The sequence below is a fragment of the Stegostoma tigrinum genome, chromosome 15 (genome assembly GCF_030684315.1).
Source record: "Stegostoma tigrinum isolate sSteTig4 chromosome 15, sSteTig4.hap1, whole genome shotgun sequence".
NCBI classification, from domain to species: domain Eukaryota; kingdom Metazoa; phylum Chordata; class Chondrichthyes; order Orectolobiformes; family Stegostomatidae; genus Stegostoma; species Stegostoma tigrinum.
Genome location: NC_081368.1, coordinates 24,360,999 through 24,373,667, shown reverse-complemented (window position 1 = coordinate 24,373,667; position 12,669 = coordinate 24,360,999). Strand labels below are relative to the sequence as shown.

General features: G+C 38.8%; 1 protein-coding gene across 1 annotated transcript in view; it reads right to left on the bottom strand.

The window, feature by feature from the left end:
* Positions 1-9,490, bottom strand: part of LOC125458730 (serine/threonine-protein kinase PAK 3) — a 241,769-nt gene extending 232,279 nt beyond the window's left edge. The window contains exon 1 of the mRNA XM_048544262.2: positions 9,351-9,490. The gene's annotated coding sequence lies outside the window, so the exon portion shown is untranslated. The remainder of the gene's footprint in view (positions 1-9,350) is intronic.
* Positions 9,491-12,669: the final 3,179 nt, after the last annotated feature.

The following is a 12,669-nucleotide window of genomic DNA, read 5'->3' as shown; positions in this document are numbered from 1 at the left end:
GTATCAGTAACTGGAAATCCATTAGCTGTGACCTCATCAGTCCATGGATGCTAGGTATTTTGAACTTCTATGGCTTAAACATTGCATTGATATCATGGAGGAAATGTTTTAATACAAAACTATTTGGCTGCAAACAAAATCCATAAACCAAGAACCTAACTAGCGTGGATTATTTGTGCCAAGCATTAATAATCTGTGTTATTCTTCAGAGAAATGAAGACATACTCCATTTACTACTAATAACCATCTCACAATGGCCATCATTCTACAAAGGACTACATCCGTATATGTACAGAGACTTCATGCACGATGAACCTTAATCCGCGTGCTTTTGTTATTGAGAAAGGAGGAGTGCAAAGGGTAAAGTTGTATAAATTAGCTAGTAATCAATGAGGTTCCTTAGGAATGCTACTTGCGAAAGTAAATCATCATTCATGCTCTCACCATCTGATCCTAGCATACCATGTCCATTTCAGTTCATTTATGAGCATTTTAACATAAAAGTATAATTTTCAATCTTAAACACACAATACTTCTTCAAATCTTTAGCAAATTTTTAATAGGTTGAATTCTGCCTTCTTCTAGTGTATAAGGATTTCTCCTCAGAATGATGTATCTTTTAGGGACATAGCCAGTGTAGGACTATAGCACAACAAGCCAATTATTCCAAATCCTACTCCACTTGGCTCCACTGGTGAGTTTGCACAGTTAAGGCTTTCAAACTGTGGTATCCTTTAAAAGGACAAGTGGTTGAACAAAGACCACAACTGTTAGCTTGCAGATTTTTTTCCCAGTAATTACACAAATATTATCCATCAATTCTATGGATTAAGATCAGCTGATGAGGTCAAGAGTGAGTTGCTGGATCAAGTAATTTTCCTAATGATACCAAATGAAGAAACTGTTGCTAAAAAACGTCAAATATTTTGAAAGGTCCTTTTCCAGATCAAAAGGAACCATGAAGAACGAAACTGGTCAAAATTGAATAATTGTAAAACGATAGCATCAAGACCTCTATTTTACTTTGTAGGACTGGGAATAAATGCTACTTGTACTTATAATAGGCACTATCAAACGGTTACACAAAAATGATCTTCGCTGTATTAGAAGTTATTCACAATTTATTGGAAGCAGCACAACCCATGGCTTGAATTATCGCTTTATTCCATCGGTGTCTGTTATGAACAACGTGAGGATGGCGTAAAACTAACAAATGGTATTGAGAGTATATTTATTGTTAAACATCCCTACAGACTGCATGTGTAAAAATATCAGATTCTCTGTGCAGTCCATAAAAATAAGTTATCATTACAATAGAAAGAGGAGGAAATATTGATTTTATTTTTCAGAAAAGCCATGTGGTCTTTAATCATTTATTTGAATTGTAGAGGTATGGATATATATAAACAAATGCACTGGTGTGTATATGTAGGATATTTGTATATCTAAGAAAAGGTAGGAAGAATTGAGGGAATTATTCTTCAGTGTATTTGTATTAGTCAAGGGGCTCATTTACATCAATTATTAAGCTACAGAAACTGAACTAATTTGCTTCGCCACTTAGTTCCCAATACAGCTTTAGTCAATGTTCCAAAAATAGTAATATTTTAATAATATGTCTCAGTGCAAGTCTAGGCTTCTATGTCTACTGCCAGAGACATAATTATATTTTAAAACCAGTGTTTTGGGAATAAACTGAGGCAAGGAGGATATGCCTGTCACCAACATTTGTAGAAAGGTACTTCCTACTACCAGGAATGTTGGGAAGAAGACATGTATGTACTTTTACTACTTTAAAGACTGATATCTTCCGCCCCCATTAGCTTTAATATATCCCTGAATGCTTTTACTGATTGATTAAAAGTAATAGACTGAGTAACATACTGACCAAAGCAACAAATGGTAGGGGCTGAGAAACTGTATTATCTGTACAAGTTACTAAGATGCACAGTTCCTGGATCTGTCCCTTCCCACAATTTTCAATTCTAATTAATGATGTTTTAGAAATCAGAACGGGGTGGTAGCATTCAATGGCACAAAACCATGATTACAATAATCCACAACAAAACATAATTTAAGACACAGTATATTACTATTGCAATTTAAATTTTTATATCTTGCATGACATTTCACCATCCATAAACCAAGTGATAACAAACAGATAAAACACAGCATATGGCATCTACAGCCACAACATACATAAATCTTTAGTTATTCATTTCAATTCTCTCTTGATATTAATTTTCAATTCTTGGCTTCCTATTGACAATTCTCTATCATTTAAAAAAAATTATCCTTAACATGATTCAGCTAAACATATCACAAAAATAAATTGGGGTGAAATTTTGATGTCAGGTCACCATGCAGATAAATTCAAATGCTTTCCAATATTAGAACTGTTGTTTCATTTGTGAGTTCTGATATATTTTTTCTCGCTTAGAAATTGAAACAATAAAGTGTTTCATTTTTAAGACTTAGGCAAAAGTTTCTTAATATGTACAACAACAATCCTTGAGAACTTTGTTTGGAAAAAATGCAACTTCTGATAAATATTACAAAAATACTCATTTCTTGGCACTTTTAATTTCAATTCCAGACTTATTAATTTGAACTTAAATTCTGATGTGATTGCTGTGTAAAACACCACTGCCAGCATGATATAGCCCAAGTGTTCCCGATGTACAAATATTTAAAGGCACAGACTTGGCAGAAGCAAGTAAGATGTTTCCCCTAGCTGGTGTCACTAGAACCAGAAGGCACAATTTAAAAATAAGGAAAATGCCTTTTCGGACTGAAATGATGAGAAATTATTTTATTCAGAGGGTTATGAATGTTGCAATTCTTGACTCCAGAGACTGAAGAAGCCTAATCTTGGAGGTTATTTATAGTAGAGTTTGATAGATTTCTTTTAACCAATGGCACCAAAAGTTATATGGACAATGTAGACAAAAAGCATCATAGTTTCAATCAGAGATAGTAGGAACTACAGATGCTGGAGAATCTGAGATAACAAGGTATACAAGATAACAAAGTGTGAAGCTGGATGAACGCAGCAGGCCAAGCAGCATTATAGGAGCAGGTTGTATTAAATAGCAGTGCAGGCTTGATGAGCTGAATGGTCCATTCCTATTCCAATTTTAATCCTTGTAACATGTACCATGGAGATTGGGTATTGTTGAGACAGATGACTTGAAATTGTTTAAACAACATTGACTATTTACACTGCTATAATATCTCAGTTTTACACATAGTCTGTTTAGCGTTTACTGATTACACAGAGCAAAGTTAAAGTAAGTGTAAGCAGGGCATCACTATAACCCCCTTGAGCTGTTGTAGTTACTACTGATAGTGAAGGTGATGCAGATTCATTTATATTGGAATGTCACATGTCTTAAAGGTACACTGTGTTTGGCCTGGGATTTACGCAACACAACAAATACCACTGGTTGCTTTGAATCTGTGTCCTAAGAGCACTGATCTTAGCCTAAAGATTACAAGTTGAATTACATCAGCACTACACGACCATCTCCTCCATGACACTCTTGCTTTCTCTTGTCTTTTTAGTTTTGTTTATATCCTGAATCCAGATTGTGTCCCTTCATCCGATATTTATTGCAGTCTAGTACGTTGGTATATAGTGGCCATCTTAATATTTCTGGGCACAGGAATCTTACCCTTTTTTAAATTTATGTACAGAACAATGACATCAGATTCAATTGAATCACAATGCTGCTAAACTTCCAGTAAGAAAAGATTGTAAATTAATTATGGTTTAGTGTCATGTAGATGGCACGCTTAATTACTGATACATTTAATTTTAGTGATAAATACATTAAATTGAAGGCAAACATTGCTTCATAGTACAATATCTCTTAGATGCAGTGCATCGATTTGTGATACACTTAGTGGATGTAGATCTAAAACAGACTGTCACCAAAATAAGTGTCCCTGAGCAAATCAGCACTCAATTGCATCATGCAACATTCTGACAGTCTCTTCTAGGTATCAGCACAGCTTTGCACACACCAAAACATTAAGGTACTGGTGCCTATGCACACAGCATCAAGTATCTCCTTGAGGAACCATGGACAGCAAAATAACTTAGTCTTTTTACAGTAGCTTGAAAAGAATTGAAGAGATATAAGGTGCAGATGTGCTTCCTTTGGTAACTAACAGCAATAGCACTTAATGTATAAATTATCTGCGTGACTTTCTGTAGCAAAAGGCAAAGCTCCATAACTGTATGTAATTTCAAGCCCAAGCCTTCACTTGGTGAATAACTATATCAGCAATAGCTCACATGTGTGTTATTAGGAACCTCTCCCACCCGCTTTCCTTCTCTCTTCCCACTTCCAGTCCCTATGGTAATGTAGCTGATATCCCTGAAACAATTTATAGGCTATAATTTTCACAATAAAATAAAGGCTTCTGAATGGTAAAATTGAAATAAAGCCCACAAAAACAAAATCAATGAAGGAAAGAGCAAGGCTACACTGATAACCATCAATTTAAAGCTGTCTTCAGGGTAGATTTTAGTACAATACTAATAAAAAATCTTTGTGTCCATATACAATATCAATACTTACTTTATTTGATATTAAACCATCTTTCAATGATTCATTTTAAATATCATGACTGTTTGGAAATGCATTTGGTTTATCAAACCCTTATTGATTTTACCTATTTCAAAGTGATTTAGATTTTACGTGCCAACTATCCCTATCATTGATTAAGTGCTGTTTCATATGGTCAGAAAAGTGTACAAAAATATTCCAGTTCTGAAACTGTCTCTATGTCATATAGTGAAAAGGTTTTCTGACTGAACATGTATTAAAGAAGATTAGTCTTACAAAAATATAGGCTTACAGCTTAAAGCAACTGTAATGGCCTGATACAAAAACAGAAAAGCTCAGCAAATCTGGTAGCATCAGTGAAGAGAATCAGTGTTAGGGTATGTAGGGTATGCAGGGTAGTTTGATCTTAGAGTAGGATAATAGGTCTGCACAAAATTGTGGGACGACGGGGATAATGGGAACTGCAGATGCTGGAGAATCCAAGGTAACAAAGTGTGGGGCTGGATGAACACAGCAGGCCAAGCAGCATCTTAGGAGCACAAAAGCTGATGTTTCGGGCCTAGACCTGTGGGCCGACAGGCCTGTGCTGCGCTATACTGTTCTACGTTCTATGGTTTTGTTAATGTTTCAGGTCCAGTGACCATTCCTCAGAACTTCAACACTTCTGAGGAAGGGTCACCAAACCCAAAATGTTAACTGATTTCTCTCTGCAGATGCTGCAGACCTGTTGAGCTTTGCCAGCAATTTCTGATTTTGTTTCTGACTTACACCATCTGCAGTACTTTCAGTTTTCGTAAAGCCCTGATGCATCACTACATTGCTAAGCGATCCACAACTCCTCTATTCAGTAAATAATTGGAAAAGAAATGTCATGAACTCTGAGAAAACACAGTGCGGAGCTGGGGAGCACAGCAGGCCAGACAGCTTCGGAGCAGCAGGAAAGTTGATGTTTTGAGTAAGGACCCTTGGTTTTGTGCAGGGGTTGGGGGGGTGGTGTTGGTGGTAGAAAAGAATGTTGAAAATTGAGATATCCTACATTTTTTCTATTTTACTGTAATCATTGTTTTGTTTTACTTTGCATTTGTTAAACGAAATTAGCAGGATTAAGTAACATTTTCATGATTTGGCCAAATTGCAGTCATCTGTTCTAAAGCCCTCGAATGTGGCATAGTGTCAGATTTTGTTTTTAATGCATCTGTGACCCACCTTTGAACATTTTTATTACCTAAAAGATGCTAAATAAATATTGCCCCTGATAAATGCAAATATAGTACATAACTGGCTGTGTCGAGGACTACATTTGGGAATAACGCACAAAACCTATTGATACATTTAGAATATCTAACTTATTCAAAACAGAAATGGACAATGGAAGAAGGTATGAAATCTCATTATAGTTTAAATTTGTAGATTCAGAATTATATAGGATACGTAAATTTTACAAGCAGGAAACTAATATTACAAGTAAAATGTCAAGAAATTACAAATTATATTTATAGGTTTTAAATTAATTTGTTGTAAAATACAATGACATGAAGGCGTGCTGCAAGTAGTTTAATTTCAAACTATTCTATGTAATATTTGGATTTCAGAAAATACAGAATCACAGCTGTACAATTTTCAGGATCCTCTAACGTGCTGTAGTTAGGGCACATTTTTTTCTTTTATGTCATAGTTTTCACTTTAGGACCTGCAGCTTCATCACATCACTGTTCGCATATTATGAGGTACGTTTGCACTGCAAGTAGTGTCTCCAGAATTTCACATTTGCTGACATAATTATGCATTCACTTCTGTAGCAGAAAACATTGTTTTTCATATTTTCTGTAATGATGAAACCATTTTTCTTTCACTAATTGACTCAGTTGATTACAAGTTAGAACGGGCAGGGGGGAGTGGAATGAAGTAAAATTTGCACATGAACCCATATACAAACCCCACAAGAAATAAACTACTACTTTCAGTCAGCAATGTTTTCCAAAAAAAAATGCATGTAATATTAATACATTTTTGAGGTGCATAATTTCACTGGTTCATTCTGAAACAAAAACAGATCACTTTGAGAACTATCTCAACCTCCAGATCACAACCAATAGAATATCTTTTATCCAGCAAATGGCAAAAACACAGAACTCACTGTCTTTCATGGTGATTAAACGGAGGACAATGAAACGATTTCAAAAGGAAATTAGATGGGCACTTGAGGGAAATAAACACCCTGGATAAGACAGGAAAATAGGACTATTGTGATGCTCTGCAAAGGAGGGTGTGGATTCAATGAACCAAATAGCAACTTGTATCCCATAATAATTATACATGAAAATTTACATTTTCTGATTACGTTTAACCCTTTTAACACAGAAGAATGACCAAGGTTGCTTGAGAAGAGAAATAGAAATAGAATAAAAGCCAGAGATGACACTGAGTAGATGACTTATTCATACAATTGAGTTTTAAGAAGGGTTGTAAAGAAGGAGATTTCAGATGGAGAGGCAGAATGCCAACTACCAGTGATAGACAGGGAGGATGCATAAGGAACCAAAATCATAGGAAGGGAGAGTTCAATGGAGGGTGTGGCCATTCTGAAGAAGTTCACAGAGACATGGCATGTGCAGTAGAGTTTTGACGGAGCTAATGTTTACTAAGGGTGAAGTAAAGGAGGCTGGCTGGGTACACATTGAAATAGTCTGAATGTGACAAATGGCTTGGGTGAAGGTGGACAAGTGAGCTGAGATGGGATGGGCAGTATCGTGAAGGTGGAAGTAGACTGGCAGAAAATAAGATGATTCACCTGACAGCAGTGGCTAGTTTGAAGATTAGAATTGATGGTATGAGAATAGACTTTATGTTGAAAACTAAGACCATGGTTGCAGTGTTACAAATGTTAAGGAGAAAATTTTAGCTCATCCAAGACTTGATATTGGACAAGCAGTTTGACAGTACAGAAACAGCCAAGGAGTTGGAAGAAGTGGAGGACAGCTTGACCTGGATGTGATCAGCAGTGACACAAAACTGAATTGATTTCTACGAATAGTGTAGCCAATAAGCCGCGTGTAAATGAAAAGTGGATGTGGCCAAAGATGAATTCTTGTGGGATTTTAGGAGGTGACCTGTGCTTCAGGTAGGAAGAGAAGAAACAACTAGGGATTCTGATGCCACAGCTAAAAGTGAAGGTAATCTGCTGAACTGGATAACTGAAGAGAGGAGCTGCAGGAAGATAGAACAGTTGGCCATTTGAAAGGCCTCAGGGGGACAAGGAGATATCATGACCATAGTTGCATTCACATGAATATGATTTGTCATTCTGGCCTCTTCTGATTTTCTATGTCTCCGTGTCATGCAGTGAGAGTGGAGAAATCTAATTGCTGGGATTCAAACTGACAGTTGCTTGGTAGATGTCATGGATTTGGGATACAACACACAGGACGTTGGAATGGAAAGGGAGATTGCACTTTGAGAGTTTGATTGCAAGGACATGGGGTGGGGGGTGGACTTTTATTTTGGTGGATTTGGGGATAGTCATTAAAGCCCAGTTTGAAAGGGAGATCTAGATGTAAGCATGGGGGATTGAGGTAAGTGGTCAGGTACCTACTCTAGTGAGAGCAAGCTTCAGGGAACAGTTTCTGGGCCTCATGGTCAAGACCAGCTCACAGAGGGAATGGTGACAAATAAGCAACAAGAAGAGACGAGGGTCTGGCCTGGATTTAAGGTGGGGTGGGGTGAGAATGCAATAAAACACTACTGTCACAGCAGGAAAACAGAAGGTGTTTAGAACGTGAGGCTGGATGAACACAGCAGGCCAAGCAGCATCTCAGGAGCACAAAAGCTGACGTTTCGGGCCTAGACCCTTCATCAGAGAGGGTCTAGGCCCGAAACGTCAGCTTTTGTGCTCCTGAGATGCTGCTTGGCCTGCTGTGTTCATCCAGCCTCACATTTTATTATCTTGGAATCTCCAGCATCTGCAGTTCCCATTATCTCTGGTGTTTAGAACCTATTACTTTAACCCATAATCCAGGACAAATTGTTGGGTATTGTTATTGTTAATCTGACATTTGCAGATGAATTAATTCCTAGAGCGTCAAACTCTCAAAACGAAAGGTAGAAACTTTGCGCATTGCAGAAAGTAAATTACTTCGTGCGGCAAAGTCTCAGAAGTGAAATTATCATGTTACTTAAACTGAAAAAGAAAAAAACTCCTCTCTTGAAAGTTGACAAACACAGAAACTTCCTGGAAACATGAAGCAGCGATTGAAACCCAGGTCATAGAGATCCGGAGAGAGTGGGGTCGGGGGGGGGGGATGTTGGCGAGGTTTTGTACATACTAACCATCTATAAAACAGCAGGTGTAATCCAAACTGCTCCAACTAACAAACTGGAAGAGGAGATCCCCGCTTTGTAACTGACCGGTGCCGCCTCCGAGGCTTCCCCAGCTATGGGCATAGTCCCCTTGTGCGCTCACAGACAGCCGTTTTCTTAAACAGAAGTATAAAGGAGACTTTTACACCAAACACTTCCCGGTGCTCTACAGCGTATTAGATACGACTGTAAAAATGAACAAAATCCGCAGACTAGGATTAGCGACAGAAGCCCCAAAGCCCTCTTCTCGGAGAAACAGGCAGATTGACAGCCTCTACTCTAGCTTGCTGCTCTGTCCATGCTGAGGGCTTTACACCGTGCTCTGCACATTTCAGTCTGTCGTTTTGCTGCACTGAGCTAGTGCCCCGCTGCAGCAATTCTAACAAGGAAGGTGGAGTGTGATGTATTTAAATGAAATACCTCTGGATCCCTTCACCGGCTAGCTGTGCCTCTGCATCCCTGCAGTCCTCTCAATCGGTCCCACAGCTTTGCTTTTGAGATGTATATATTGTTCCTGCTGGATGGCGGACAGAGCGGAAGTAAAACCTCCAACGATGTGTCTGCCCCTATCAAAATTACTCACAGGAGACTCTGTGCGAGCGAGTGTGCACTTCCTCATTTCTTCTTGTCAAAATAAACTGATTCACTGTAAATTGTGATGACTTGGACTTCTTCCCCATATTCACATTAGACAGCTAATAACCCGTGTGTCCAGCTATTTGTTCCTCAGTATAAGCGCTAGAGAGAAAGTGCCATGATCGCGATCGGTATCGTACTCTTTCACTTCTTCCCTTCCTAGTCTGACTCATGGGAACTTACCGACTTTACTGAATGGCATAAGACACCTGCCAGCACATCTTTCAGGTGACAGCTTCTCACTCTCAAGTGATCAACTATTCAACTGTGGGAGGATATCGCTGAGAACCTTGCGGGATGTCCACTCAAATGATGGTCACTGGACAGCGGTGAACCTCTGGGGCTGGGGCTTGCTGGCTGATTTCCCGTTATTTTCCCTCTCTTTCCCAAAGATACTAGGACAAATTCACACAATCATAGAATGGTGACTGCACTGAAGGAGGCCGTTCAACTCATCAAGCTTGTGCTGACTGTCTGGAAGAGTACCTCATAGAGTTTCACCTCCACTGCCCCTTTTTCCCCAGACCCTTGCAAATCCTTTTTACCTTTCAGATAATTCTCTTTTGAAAGCCACGACTGAATCCGTACCTACCACACTCTTGAATGCTGCATTCAAGACCATATGCTCACGCTGTAGAAGAGCATTTGGGACAGATAGAAAGGAATGAGTAATTCTCCTGACAGCTTTTGGACCTGCAGCCTTTCTGGTTATTAGGAGCCTGACTTGCTTTGAGGCACCAGATACAAAAACCTGTCAAGAGTTGATGGATTTAGTTGAGGAATATTACAACCCAAAGCCTTCCTGAAGAGTCTCATGAAGACTGATCAGAACCTCGAATTATGCACTGACGTATTGAACTTATATTTCCATTAAAAACATATAGTGACAATTTGTCTGAAGATGTTAACTCAATGGCCATGTGAAGAACTCCTGAAATGTGGCATTTCATATGGTGTCATGGAAATTCTAAAGAGAAGGACTTCAAAAAGACAAGTTCGCTGCAAACATATTCTGTGAGTTATGTCAGACTGTAGGCATGATGGGCAAAAGGAAGGAATTCTGAGTGAGAGCCATGTTTATATTTCCCCTTTACAAGACACACATTAACAGCCAATTTCTACCTGGGTCTGTTCATGCTCGTAGGTGAAGGTTTGTACTATGAGTGTCAGAGTTGAGAAAACCATTAGTTATCCCTAAGCTGTGAGTAAAAACAACTGAAGCTTCTCTGTTTGCTGGAAACAGTAAGTAAAGTCACCCAAAAACAGGATAAAAGCATTTTAGCTAATGTGCAAAATAAGGCATCTGCAAAACAGCAGCATGCAATCTACTTTTCACAAAGAATGTAGAAACTGAAATGTACATCTTTTAGTTTTTATCTTTTGGGGGATCATTTCCTACTTTTATCCAAAAATGTGTTACGTCATTATTTTTTCTGGTGCTTGGTAACTGATAAACTCACTTTTTCATTAACATGTGAAAGCCTGGTTAAACTTAAAACTTGAATTAATTTGGTCTGGGGGGGAAAGCGTCCAGAAAGGAAGGGATCCTTGCAAAATTCATTGCAATCAGCCAAATGGGTGGGAGAGAAAAGAAGGGAAGCCAGTTCATCCCTTCTCACCTAGCAGCTTGTCAATTTGGGGTATCCCATCTGCAACCATACAAAATTAAGTAACCTCATCAAAGGACTGATCTTAATAAGAGTGAGGCCAAGAATTGGATGCAATACTCCAGTTAAGGTTGTCTCAGTGTTTTATGAAGATTTTCTCTGAGTTCCCTGCTTTGGTATGTTAAGGTATTAGGCTATGAAAGGGTTAATGCTGAGGATTACTTATAAGCTGTAAAAACATGGTGATGTAACAGAAAGATAGTTGGGAGACTAGCTCTGGATCTCTAAAAAAAATGAACTACCATCCAGGTGTCCCTCTAAATCTTAACAACTCAGCTCCCTATCTTATTACTGCCTTTGTTCAAGGATAGATGATAAGAACTGAATTCCAGGGGCAAGGTGAGAGTGACCACCAATAAGAGATGATCTAACCATGGCCCCTAGTACACAATAGCATTACAATCACTGAATTATGCACTATCAACATTCTGGAGGTTATCATTCACCTGAAACTGAATTGGACTGACCATTGGTTAAAAGAGCAGGTCGGAGGAGAAGAATACTGCAGAGCGTAACTCAAAATTTCACTTCCCAAAGCCTGCTCACCATCTACAAGGCATAAGTCAGAGTGTGATGGAATACTGCCCACTTGCCTGGATGGGTGCAGCTCCAACAACGTTCAAGAATCTTGACACCCTACAGGAGAAAGCAGCCCTTTTGATTTGTACCAAATCCACAACCACAACCATCCAGTTCCTTGACCACCCATGGTGGTCTAGCTACACTATAGAAATTCACCAAATATCTTTCAACAGCATCGTCAATTCCCACAATCACTACCATCGAGAAGGACATAGCAGCACACCCCTACCTGCAAGCTCCCCTCAAAGCCACTGGCCATCCTGACTTGGAAATAGGTTGCAGTTCTTTCAGTGTTTTTGAAACAAAATCCTGAGATTCCCTCCCTATTGGCATCGTGAGTTTACCTACAGTAAATGGACTATAGCAGTTTGAGAAAGCAGGTCACCACCACCTTCTCAAGGGCAACTAGAGAAGGGCAATAAAAGCTGGCCCAACCAGCAATATTGGAAAATTTAGAAGAAAATCAGTTGGAAGAAGAAAGTTAGGACACTGTTGACACCACAGGGGAAGGGTGAGATTCATTATTTAAACTGCAGACAAGGTAGGAAGAATTTGTTAAGGATACAGATACTGGGACTCATTCACGACATAAACGTAAGGCAATGGGAATATTAGCGCTATGGAAAATGTGAAATGGCTTTGGAAATTTGATAAAGGAATGGGATTCATTTCATAGAGTGTCAAAGAGCACATATTATTCAGCAAAGCTACTGGGAGAATGAGATTGTACTTAAAGCCACAGACAGTGGCATTCATTTAGTAAAGCCACTAAAAAAGGGAATCATTTCTTTGGTTATGAAAAGATGGGAGTCATCCATTCAACTCATAGAAAATGGAAATCTTCCATCTTGATA